Below are 13103 nucleotides of genomic sequence, written 5' to 3' on the forward strand. Positions count from 1 at the left end.
GCAGTAGTGATATATATATATTTTTTATATCATTATCATCCAGTCTATATTAGCAGCAGACGCAGTACGGTAGTCCACAGCTGTAGCTACCTCTGTGTCGGCAGTCGCTCGTCCATCCATAATTGTATACCACCTACCTGTGGTGTTTTTTTTTCTATCTTCTTGATACTAGTAGCTTACTTTAGGAGTCTGCAGTGCTGACAGTGTCCAGCAGGTCCGTCATTATATAATATATACCTGTCCGGCTGCAGTAGTGATATATATATATATATTTTATATCATTATCATCCAGTCTATATTAGCAGCAGATGCAGTACAGTAGTCCACGGCTGTAGCTACCTCTGTGTCGGCAGTCGCTCGTCCATCCATAATTGTATACCACCTACCTGTGGTGTTTTTTTTTTTTCTATCTTCTTGATACTAGTAGCTTACTTTAGGAGTCTGCAGTGCTGACAGTGTCCAGCAGGTCCGTCATTATATAATATATACCTGTCCGGCTGCAGTAGTGATATATATATATTTTTTATATCATTATCATCCAGTCTATATTAGCAGCAGACGCAGTACGGTAGTCCACGGCTGTAGCTACCTCTGTGTCGGCAGTCGCTCGTCCATCCATAATTGTATACCACCTACCTGTTGTGTTTTTTTTTCTATCTTCTTGATACTAGTAGCTTACTTTAGAAGTCTGCAGTGCTGACAGTGTCCAGCAGGTCCGTCATTATATAATATATACCTGTCCGGCTGCAGTAGTGATATATATATATTTTTATATCATTATCATCCAGTCTATATTAGCAGCAGACGCAGTACGGTAGTCCACGGCTGTAGCTACCTCTGTGTCGGCAGTCGCTCGTCCATCCATAAGTATACTAGTATCCATCCATCTCCATTGTTTACCTGAGGTGCCTTTTAGTTGTGCCTATTAAAATATGGAGAACAAAAATGTTGAGGTTCCAAAAATAGGGAAAGATCAAGATCGACTTCCACCTCGTGCTGAAGCTGCTGCCACTAGTCATTGCCGAGACGATGAAATGCCATCAACGTCGTCTGCCAAGGCCGATGCCCAATGTCATAGTACAGAGCATGTAAAATCCAAAACACCAAATATCAGTAAAAAAAGGACTCAAAAATCTAAAATAAAATTGTCGGAGGAGAAGCGTAAACTTGCCAATATGCCATTTACCACACGGAGTGGCAAGGAACGGCTGAGGCCCTGGCCTATGTTCATGGCTAGTGGTTCAGCTTCACATGAGGATGGAAGCACTCAGCCTCTCGCTAGAAAAATGAAAAGACTCAAGCTGGCAAAAGCACAGCAAAGAACAGTGCGTTCTTCGAAATCACAAATCCACAAGGAGAGTCCAATTGTGTCGTTTGCGATGCCTGACCTTCCCAACACTGGACGTGAAGAGCATGCGCCTTCCACCATTTGCACGCCCCCTGCAAGTGCTGGAAGGAGCACCCGCAGTCCAGTTCCTGATAGTCAGATTGAAGATGTCAGTGTTGAAGTACACCAGGATGAGGAGGATATGGGTGTTGCTGGCGCTGGGGAGGAAATTGACCAGGAGGATTCTGATGGTGAGGTGGTTTGTTTAAGTCAGGCACCCGGGGAGACACCTGTTGTCCGTGGGAGGAATAGGGCCATTGACATGCCTGGTGAAAATACCAAAAAAATCAGCTCTTCGGTGTGGAAGTATTTCAACAGAAATGCGGACAACATTTGTCAAGCCGTGTGTTGCCTTTGTCAAGCTGTAATAAGTAGGGGTAAGGACGTTAACCACCTCGGAACATCCTCCCTTATACGTCACCTGCAGCGCATTCATCATAAGTCAGTGACAAGTTCAAAAACTTTGGGCGACAGCGGAAGCAGTCCACTGACCAGTAAATCCCTTCCTCTTGTAACCAAGCTCACGCAAACCACCCCACCAACTCCCTCAGTGTCAATTTCCTCCTTCCCCAGGAATGCCAATTGTCCAGCAGGCCATGTCACTGGCAATTCTGATGAGTCCTCTCCTGCCTGGGATTCCTCCGATGCATCCTTGCGTGTAACGCCTACTACTGCTGGCGCTGCTGTTGTTGCTGCTGGGAGTCGATGGTCATCCCAGAGAGGAAGTCGTAAGACCACTTTTACTACTTCCACCAAGCAATTGACTGTCCAACAGTCCTTTGCGAGGAAGATGAAATATCACAGCAGTCATCCTGCTGCAAAGCGGATAACTGAGGCCTTGGCATCCTGGGCGGTGAGAAACGTGGTTCCGGTATCCATCATTACTGCAGAGCCAACTAGAGACTTGTTGGAGGTACTGTGTCCCCGGTACCAAATACCATCTAGGTTCCATTTCTCTAGGCAGGCGATACCGAAAATGTACACAGACCTCAGAAAAAGACTCACCAGTGTCCTAAAAAATGCAGTTGTACCCAATGTCCACTTAACCACGGACATGTGGACAAGTGGAGCAGGGCAGGCTCAGGACTATATGACTGTGACAGCCCACTGGGTAGATGTATGGACTCCCGCGCAAGAACAGCAGCGGCGGCACCAGTAGCAGCATCTCGCAAACGCCAACTCTTTCCTAGGCAGGCTACGCTTTGTATCACCGCTTTCCAGAATACGCACACAGCTGAAAACCTCTTACGGCAACTGAGGAAGATCATCGCAGAATGGCTTACCCCAATTGGACTCTCCTGTGGATTTGTGGCATCGGACAACGCCAGCAATATTGTGTGTGCATTAAATCTGGGCAAATTCCAGCACGTCCCATGTTTTGCACATACCTTGAATTTGGCGGTGCAGAATTATTTAAAAAACGACAGGGGCGTGCAAGAGATGCTGTCAGTGGCCAGAAGAATTGCGGGACACTTTCGGCGTACAGGCACCACGTACAGAAGACTGGAGCACCACCAAAAACGCCTGAACCTGCCCTGCCATCATCTGAAGCAAGAAGTGGTAACGAGGTGGAATTCAACCCTCTATATGCTTCAGAGGTTGGAGGAGCAGCAAAAGGCCATTCAAGCCTATACAACTGAGCACTATATAGGAGGTGGAATGCACCTGTCTCAAGCGCAGTGGAGAATGATTTCAACGTTGTGCAAGGTTCTGCAACCTTTTGAACTTGCCACACGTGAAGTCAGTTCAGGCTTTTGCAGAAGAAGCTGGAGACATTGAAGGAGGAGCTAACACAGAGCGATTCCGCTAGGCATGTGGGACTTGTGGATGGAGCCCTTAATTCGCTTAACAAGGATTCACAGGTGGTCAATCTGTTGAAATCAGAGCACTACATTTTGGCCACCGTGCTCGATCCTAGATTTAAAACCTACCTTGGATCTCTCTTTCCGGCAGACACAAGTCTGCTGGGGTTCAAAGAACTGCTGGTGAGAAAATTGTCAAGTCAAGCGGAACGCGACCTGTCAACATCTCCTCCTTCACATTCTCCCGCAACTGGGGGTGCGAGGAAAAGGCTCAGAATTCCGAGCCCACCCACTGGCGGTGATGCAGGGCAGTCTGGAGCGACTGCTGATGCTGACATCTGGTCCGGACTGAAGGACCTGACAACGATTACGGACATGTCGTCTACTGTCACTGCATATGATTCTCTCCCCATTGAAAGAATGGTGGAGGATTATATGAGTGACCGCATCCAAGTAGGCACGTCAGACAGTCCATACTTATACTGGCAGGAATAAGAGGCAATTTGGAGGCCCTTGCACAAACTGGCTTTATTCTACCTAAGTTGCCCTCCCACAAGTGTGTACTCCGAAAGAGTGTTTAGTGCCGCCGCTCACCTTGTCAGCAATCGGCGTACGAGGTTACATCCAGAAAATGTGGAGAAGATGATGTTCATTAAAATGAATTATAATCAATTCCTCCGTGGAGACATTCACCAGCAGCAATTGCCTCCACAAAGTACACAGGGAGCTGAGATGGTGGATTCCAGTGGGGACGAATTGATAATCTGTGAGGAGGGGGATGTACACGGTGATATATCGGAGGATGATGATGAGGTGGACATCTTGCTTCTGTAGAGCCAGTTTGTGCAAGGAGAGATTAATTGCTTCTTTTTTGGTGGGGGTCCAGACCAACCCGTCATTTCAGTCACAGTCGTGTGGCAGACCCTGTCACTGAAATGATGGGTTGGTTAAAGTGTGCATGTCCTGTTTATACAACATAAGGGTGGGTGGGAGGGCCCAAGGACAATTCCATCTTGCACCTCTTTTTTCTTTCATTTTTCTTTGCGTCATGTGCTGTTTGGGGAGTAGTTTTTGGAAGGGCCATCCTGCGTGACACTGCAGTGCCACTCCTAGATGGGCCAGGTGTTTGTGTCGGCCACTTGGGTCGCTTATCTTAGTCACACAGCTACCTCATTGCGCCTCTTTTTTTCTTTGCGTCATGTGCTGTTTGGGGGGTGTTTTTTGGAAGGGCCATCCTGCGTGATACTGCAGTGCCACTCCTAGATGGGCCAGGTGTTTGTGTCGGCCACTTGGGTCGCTTATCTTAGTCACACAGCTACCTCATTGCGCCTCTTTTTTTCTTTGCGTCATGTGCTGTTTGGGGGGTGTTTTTTGGAAGGGCCATCCTGCGTGACACTGCAGTGCCACTCCTAGATGGGCCAGGTGTTTGTGTCGGCCACTAGGGTCGCTTATCTTAGTCACACAGCTACCTCATTGCGCATCTTTTTTTTCTTCTTTGCGTCATGTGCTGTTTGGGGAGTAGTTTTTTGAAGGGCCATCCTGCGTGACACTGCAGTGCCACTCCTAGATGGGCCAGGTGTTTGTGTCGGCCACTTGGGTCGCTGAGCTTAGTCATCCAGCGACCTCGGTGCAAATTTTAGGACTAAAAATAATATTGTGAGGTGTGAGGTGTTCAGAATAGACTGAAAATGAGTGGAAATTATGGTTATTGAGGTTAATAATACTTTGGGATCAAAATGACCCCCAAATTCTATGATTTAAGCTGTTTTTTAGGGTTTTTTGAAAAAAACACCCGAATCCAAAACACACCCGAATCCGACAAAAAAAATTCGGTGAGGTTTTGCCAAAACGCGTTCGAACCCAAAACACGGCCGCGGAACCGAACCCAAAACCAAAACACAAAACCCGAAAAATTTCCGGTGCTCATCACTAGTCCTCACTAGGTAAGCTCATTAGTTCTTTTGGTTTCCAATATCATCTCTATGCTGATGACACCCAAATCTATCTTTTCCTCTCCTTACCTCCCCCCTGCTCTCCTCACTCGTATCTCAACTGTCTCTCTGCTACCTCTTCCTTGATGTCCCAGCGCTTTCTTAAACTTAACATGTCTAAGACTGAGCTGATTATCTTCCCTCCCTCCCGCATAACCTCACCTCCTACAATCTCATTATCTATTGATGGCACTATCTCCTCTAGCCCCCAAGTGCGCTGTCTTGGAGTAATCCTTGACTCCTCCCTCTTTTTTCAAACCACACATTCAGTACCTCTCACAAACCTGCCATTTTCATCTAAAAAATATTTCCAGGATCAAACCCTTTCTGACCCAGGATGCTACTAAGACTCTTATCCACTCACTGGTCATCCACAGACTGGACTCCTGTAATCTCCTCCTGACTGGCATTCCTGACAAATATCTCTCTCCACTCCAATTTATCCTCAATGCTGCTGCCCGGCTCATTTTCCTCACCAAATGCACTACGTCCACCTCTCCTCTCTTACTAGACCTTCACTGGCTCCCCTTCCCTTTCAGAATCCATTTCAAGCTTCTCACACTCGCTTACCAAGCCCTCACCCACTCCTCTCCCATCTACATGTCTGACCTTATACCCCTTTACACTCCCACCCGTCCTCTTCGCTCTGCTAATGCTCCTGCCTATGGATTACTTCCTCCCACTCCTACCTCCAAGATTTTTCACGTGCTGCACCACTTCTCTGGAATTCCCTACCTCTCCCCCTCAGACTCTCCACCTCTCTACAAAATGTCAAACGGGCTCTCAAGACCCACTTCTTCACCAAACCCAGCCAAATATCATCCTTAACCTGTGTTCCACATTCTCTATGTACCCCATCTGTGTCTCCCCTGTCTGTCTACCCCTCCCCTTTAGAATGTAAGCTCTTACGAGCAGGGCCCTCTTCCCTCATGTGCTTATCCTTTTTCTTACTTTAATAATCTTCAACTGCACCAAATCCAGCAGTCTTCTGTCACCTGATACTTATTCCAGTGTCATCTGCTGATGTAACTATGTTTATTTACCCTGTACTTGTCCTATACTGTCATCAACTGTAAGTTGCTGTTTTCCTGTTTGATTATTTATGTACTCTGTAATTGGGCGCTGCGGAACCCTTGTGGCGCCATATAAATAAAGGATAATAATAATAATAATAATAGCAAAAAAATCCTTTTACTGCAGCGTCCTACTGTATATCCTGCTGCCAGTCCACCTGCATCCTCCGGCATCAACAATCAGGTGTAACAAGAGCTGATGCGGCCACCGGCATAGATGTGTATGAAAGCGGCGCAGCGGAAGGCTTTCATAGCCCTTCCTGTGCCGCATACTCTCTGATCCCTGGATCCTACTCTGCGCGTGAAGTCTCAGAAGTGCCTCCCCGCCACAGCCATGCTCAGATCCCCAGAGGACCTGACTCCACAACACAGCACCTGTGCTGCCGGCCTGGAAGCCCCGAGATGGCTAATGTAATGTATAGAGTGGGTGATATCGTGGAGGGTAATGTCTGAACGCTGAATCATTGTAAAAAGTGACATTGCTGTGCAGTGCAGTGGGTGTGCAGTGTCAATGACACAGCCAATCACTATTGTTAGTGCCAGTGTCCCAACACCCCGCATTACAGGGAAGTAGATGCACTAAATAAACTACAGCTCCCAGCAGCCATTAGCACCAAAGCATTCTGGTGCTAAAGCATGCTGGGAGCTGTAGTTTATTGAGTGCATCTTCTTCCATGTAATGCGGTGCATTGGGACACTGGCGCAAACAATACTGACTGGCTGTTTGGCTGGTGTGCAAGTCTCCGGGAGAGCCACTGCCAAAGGGAGGACAGCAGCTTAGCTGCTTCCAGGAAAAGAAGCAGGAGAAGCATTACCTGCCCCTCCCCCACTCGCAGAACCTCCGGGCCCCATCTGTGGCACCCCCACACACCCCCTCCACCACCCGCGGTGGCTCCACACTCCCTCCCCTAACCACAGCACCCCTGCACCCACCCCTCCTCCACCCCTGGCACCACCACACCTGCCATCCCTCACCCACGGCCAGTGCCAAATTAAGGTCCACATGGGCCTGGAGCTGAAATTTATGAAGGGCCTACTGCGTGTGTGCCGCAGGAAGTGTGAGATCAGCATGGCCAGGGTGTGAGTACTGATTGGGGGGTAGGGTGTGACCAGTTTTGTGGGGGTATGGTCTTTAAAGGGGCTGTCGCATATATGATTCAAACACCCTTGTTATATTATTGAACACTGCATAACTCCCCCCCCCCCCTTCATGGCTTATCTATAATATGCTTATTTACAGTGCTTTGACAGAAACATATACATGTAAATTGGTAATTTCCCAATATCCAGCTTTGAACAAAGTAGCAGGACATGAAAGCATATGAAATAATAATAAATAAAGCCAATACGTGACCTGCACTATGCATATGCCGCTACAAAGCCCACCCCTTGTGTATAAGTATGTGTGCGAATTTGCAAGGACTGAAATGTCCACTGTCAGTGTCTTTAAATGCTGTAATACCAATTGGTGCAGTTCCTCTTTCCTGTCTGGTGCTTAGACACCATTATTGGCCGCACCATGGAAACTTGCACCAGTCCTTGGGTAAGTGCAGAGTTTCCACATGAGTGTGGGCTCCAGTGTGAGTGATGAAGCATTTGTGTATGCAAACACTTTAGCATCATGTATGCAACATGCCCATGAGACGGACCAATTTTGCGCTCATTAATAGCCATCTACCATTCAATGCCCAGGACATTTACCATTCATTTCTGATACAGTGCATCTTAGTCGCAGCTGCACTTCTGTGTGCACGCACAGGGCCTAATTCAGATCTGATCGGTAGGCAGTGATTTTTGCTGCCCTGCACCAGGGCCGGTTCTAGCCCTTGTGGCGCCCCGGGCAAAAATAGGGGTGTGGCTTCATACAGGGGCGTGGTCAGTGACGCCCCCTGTAGAGTTGTGCCCTTATTTGTGTCCCCTGTAGAGTTGTGCCCCCATTTGTGCCCCCTGTAGAGTAGCGCCGCTTACAAAAAAAAAAACGTACTATCCCCGCTCCTGATTCCCAACTGCTGCTGACCTCCGCTGCTGACCTCCGCCATCGCCGCTCCTCGGATCTATGGGAGAGACGTCATGACATCTATCCCATAGCACAGCATAGACACTAGAGGTCAATTATGACCGCTAGCGTCTATGTGCCAGTCCCACAATGCTATGCGGTGCGCGATGACATCATTGCGCACCGCACAGCAAAGGTCCTCTCCACGAAGGGAAACTAGACGGGTAGCGTCTACTTTCCTTCACAGCGCTGCACAGCACCAGGGGGCACTGACCAACATTAGCGGATCTTGCCATGGTGCGGCACCCTCCGGATGGCAGCGGCGCCCCAAGCAAAAATCCTGTGTGCCCGTAGCAAGATCCGCTACTGCCTGCAATCAGTTAGTCGCCGCCTACAGGGGAAGTGATTTTTCGCTGTGCAAATGTGTGAATGCATGTGTAGCAGAGTTGCACAAACTGATTTTGGGGGTCATTCCGAGTTGATCGCCAGTTGCCGATTTTCGCAACGGAGCGATTAAGGCAAAAATGCGCATGCGCATGGTACGCAGTGCGCATGCGCTAAGTATTTTTGCACAAAACTTAGTAGATTTACTCACGTCTGAACGAAGAATTTTCATCGTTGAAGTGATCGGAGTGTGATTGACAGGAAGTGGGTGTTTCTGGGCGGAAACTGTCCGTTTTCTGGGAGTGTGCGGAAAAACGCAGGCGTGTCAGGGAAAAACGCGGCAGTGTCTGGAGAAACGGGGGAGTGGCTGGCCGAACGCAGGGCGTGTTTGTGACGTCAAACCAGGCAGGGCCGGTGCAAGGTTTCTCAGCACCCTAGGCTAATCGACAGCACAACCCCCCCTCCCCCACCAAAATACTAAGCCCCTCAGCTGAAAATGTTTATCACATATATAAAATTTGGACCCATCCTACACGCCACATTATTGGTTCCCCAAATGACATAGGGGGTCATTCCGAGTTGTTCGCTCGCAAGCTGCTTTTAGCAGCTTTGCACACGCTAAGCCGCCGCCTACTGGGAGTGAATCTTAGCTTCTCAAAATTGCGAACGAAAGATTAGCAGAATTGCGAATAGACACTTCTTAGCAGTTTCTGAGTAGCTTCAAACTTACTCGGCATCTGCGATCAGTTCAGTGCTTGTCGTTCCTGGTTTGACGTCACAAACACACCCAGCGTTCGCCCAGACACTCCTCCGTTTCTCCAGCCACTCCCGCGTTTTTCCCAGAAACGGTAGCGTTTTTTCACACACTCCCATAAAACGGCCAGTTTCCGCCCAGAAACACCCACTTCCTGTCAATCACATTACGATCACCAGAACGAAGAAAAAACCTCGTAATGCCGTGAGTAAAATACCTAACTGCATAGCAAATTTACTTGGCGCAGTCGCAGTGCGAACATTGCGCATGCGCAGTTAGCGAAAAATCGCTGCGATGCGAAGAAAAATACTGAGCGAACAACTCGGAATGACCCCCATAGAGAGCAGTTGGGTGTGTTTCAGGGACATAGGGAGCAGTCAGGGACATAGGGAGCAGTCAGCATTCTATCAGGGACATAGGGAGCAGTCAGGGACATAGGGAGCAGTCAGCATTCTATCAGGGACATAGGGAGCAGTCAGGGACATAGGGAGCAGTCAGCATTCTATCAGGGACATAGGGAGCAGTCAGGGACATAGGGAGCAGTCAGCATTCTATCAGGGACATAGGGAGCAGTAAGGGACATAGGGAGCAGTCAGCATTCTATCAGGGACATAGGGAGCAGTCAGCGGTCTATCAGGGACATAGGGAGCAGTCAGCAGTCTATCAGGGACATAGGGAGCAGTCAGTGGTCTATCAGGGACATAGGGAGTAGTCAGCGGTCTATCAGGGACATAGGGAGCAGTCAGTGGTCTATCAGGGACATAGGGAGCAGTCAGCGGTCTATCAGGGACATAGGGAGCAGTCAGCGGTCTATCAGGGACATAGGGAGCAGTCAGTGGTCTATCAGGGACATAGGGAGCAGTCAGCGGTCTATCAGGGACATAGGGAGCAGTCAGCGGTCTCTCAGGGACATAGGGAGCAGTCAGCGGTCTCTCAGGGACATAGGGAGCAGTCAGCGGTGTATCAGGGGCATCGGGAGCAGTCAGGGACATAGGGAGCAGTCAGGGGCATAGGGAGTAGTCAGCGGTGTATCAAGGACATAGGGTGCAGTAAGGGGCATAGAGAGCAGTCAGCAGTATATCAGGGACATAGGGAGCAGTCGGCGGTGTATCCGGGACATAGAGAGCAGTCAGCAGTATTTCAGGGACATAGGGAGCAGTCGGCGGTGTATCCGGGACATAGGGAGCAGTCAGCGGTGTATCCGGGACATAGGGAGCAGTCAGCGGTGTATCCGGGACATAGGGAACACTCAGGGACATAGGCAGCAGTCAGGGGTGTATCAGGGACATAGGGAGCAGTCAGGGGCATAGGGAGTAGTCAGGGGTGTATCAGGGACATAGGGAGCAGTCAGGGGCATAGGGAGTAGTCAGGGGTGTATCAGGGACATAGGGAGCAGTCAGGGGCATAGGGAGTAGTCAGGGGTGTATCAGGGACATAGGGAGCAGTCAGGGGCATAGGGAGTAGTCAGGGGTGTATCAGGGACATAGGGAGCAGTCAGCGGTGTAACAGGGACATAGGGAGCAGTCAGCGGTGTATCAGGGACATAGGGAGCAGTCAGCGTTCTATCAGGGACATAGGGAGCAGTCAGCGGTCTATCAGGGACATAGGGAGCAGTCAGCGGTCTATCAGGGACATAGGGAGCAGTCAGCGGTCTATCAGGGACATAGGGAGCAGTCAGCGGTCTATCAGGGACATAGGGAGCAGTCAGCGGTCTCTCAGGGACATAGGGAGCAGTCAGCGGTGTATCAGGGGCATCGGGAGCAGTCAGGGGCATAGGGAGCAGTCAGGGGCATAGGGAGTAGTCAGCGGTGTATCAAGGACATAGGGTGCAGTAAGGGGCATAGAGAGCAGTCAGCAGTATATCAGGGACATAGGGAGCAGTCGGCGGTGTATCCGGGACATAGGGAGCAGTCAGCGGTGTATCCGGGACATAGGGAGCAGTCAGCGTTGTATCCGGGACATAGGGAACACTCAGGGGCATAGGGACCAGTCAAGGGCGTATCCGGGGCATAGGGAACACTCAGGGACATAGGCAGCAGTCAGGGGTGTATCAGGTGCATAGGGAGCAGTAAGGGGTATAGGGATCAGTCAGGGGCATATCCGGGGCATAGGGAACACTCAGGGACACAGGCAGCAGTCAGGGGTGTATCAGGTGCATAGGGAGCAGTAAGGGGCATAGGGATCAGTCAGGGGTGCAGAATGCTGTAGGGCATGGGGCTGTACTAGTGAACTGCTGCGAGTGTACATCAGGCAAGCAGAGTCAGTGACAGTCACTGACTGACCTGAAGTAGCAGCTCCAGTCCCGGTGTCCTGGCCTCCTGTGTCCAATGCTGAGGCTCCTGTAATGTCCACTCCCTGTGGATGGTCCTGACTTCCGCACCAACCTCGGATGATCAGGGTCAGAGGAGCTTTATCATAGAGGCGGCCACTGGTCCCTGGGGAGGGGTCAGCCAGCGACCCGGATGTGCATTGTAAGCTTAGCCGGCCCCAGCGATGTGCACTGGAGCTGGCTTAGAGTCAGGAGCACCCTGCCTGCGCATCAGCCTCTAAGAAAAGTTCCGGCACTGGATGCTGGGGGCTCCTACAGGCAGGTGCTGGGCGGCAAATAAATAAGTTTCTATACACCACTGGCACCCGGCTTCCAGCAGCGCTGTGGCCGGATTGTGGTTCCGCCGGAGGGAGAAAATCTAAAAATCTACATGGTCATCGGGTCGGGTGGGGGAGGGAGAGTGGGGGGAGTAAGCGAGCAACGATGGAGGGGCAAGTGGCTCTAACCCAGCTGATCTGACACCGGGTTAGCAGGGAACGGGTCCCCCTCACATCCCTCATGTCGAGCAGAGTCACTTACTTAATTTTTTTTTTTGCATCAGCGCCGCCCTTCAAGTGCCGGCGCCCATAGTCAGCTGCCTAAAGCTGCCTAATGGTAGCGCCGGCTCTGAAACCAGGAACGAAACGGCCTGAGCTGATCGCAATCTGTGAGTAAGTCTGGAGCTACTCAGAAACTGCAAAGAATTTTCTATTCGCAATTCTGCTAATCTTTCGCAATTCTGCTAAGCTAAGATTCACTCCCAGAGGGCAGCGGCCTAGCATGTGCAATGCTGCTAAAATCTGCTAGCGAGCGAACAACTCGGAATGACCCCCAATGTGCAGTTTCTGTGTAGCCCAGGACTTACTCTTCCTTTGTGATGGAATCCTGCTGGTCGGGGGCCGTAGCTGACGTCAGACACCCTCCCTGAAAACGCTTGAGCACGCCTGCATTTTTCCGGACACTCCCTGAAAATGGTCAGTTGCCAACCACAAATGGCCTCTTCCTGTCAATCTCCTTGCGAATGCCCGTGCGAATAGATTCTTCGAACCATCCCATCGCAGGGTGCCGATACCCGTTGCAGCCGTGCGACACTCCAGTGTGGTGCATGCGCTTTTCGAATCTGATCGCCCGCTGTGTGAAAACGCACAGCAGCAATCAGATCTGAATGACCCCCACAGTGTACCCTAACCAAAATGCTGCAATAACACTGAAACGCTGGTCACTGTCATTGGAGAGAATTCAGTTAGCACTGTGGGGATGTATCTACCAGGTTAAGTGCCTGAGCTATTCAGTTGAACACATCACGTCCGGCATTTAACCCAGGAGATGCACCTTGCCGTGACTAAAGCCCAGGGCTTAGTTGCAGTAAACTGCACTCCTGCGTTAAGTGCAGGGCGTGATGCTATTA

This window comes from Pseudophryne corroboree, chromosome 5, assembly GCF_028390025.1.
Source record: "Pseudophryne corroboree isolate aPseCor3 chromosome 5, aPseCor3.hap2, whole genome shotgun sequence".
NCBI lineage: Eukaryota > Metazoa > Chordata > Amphibia > Anura > Myobatrachidae > Pseudophryne > Pseudophryne corroboree.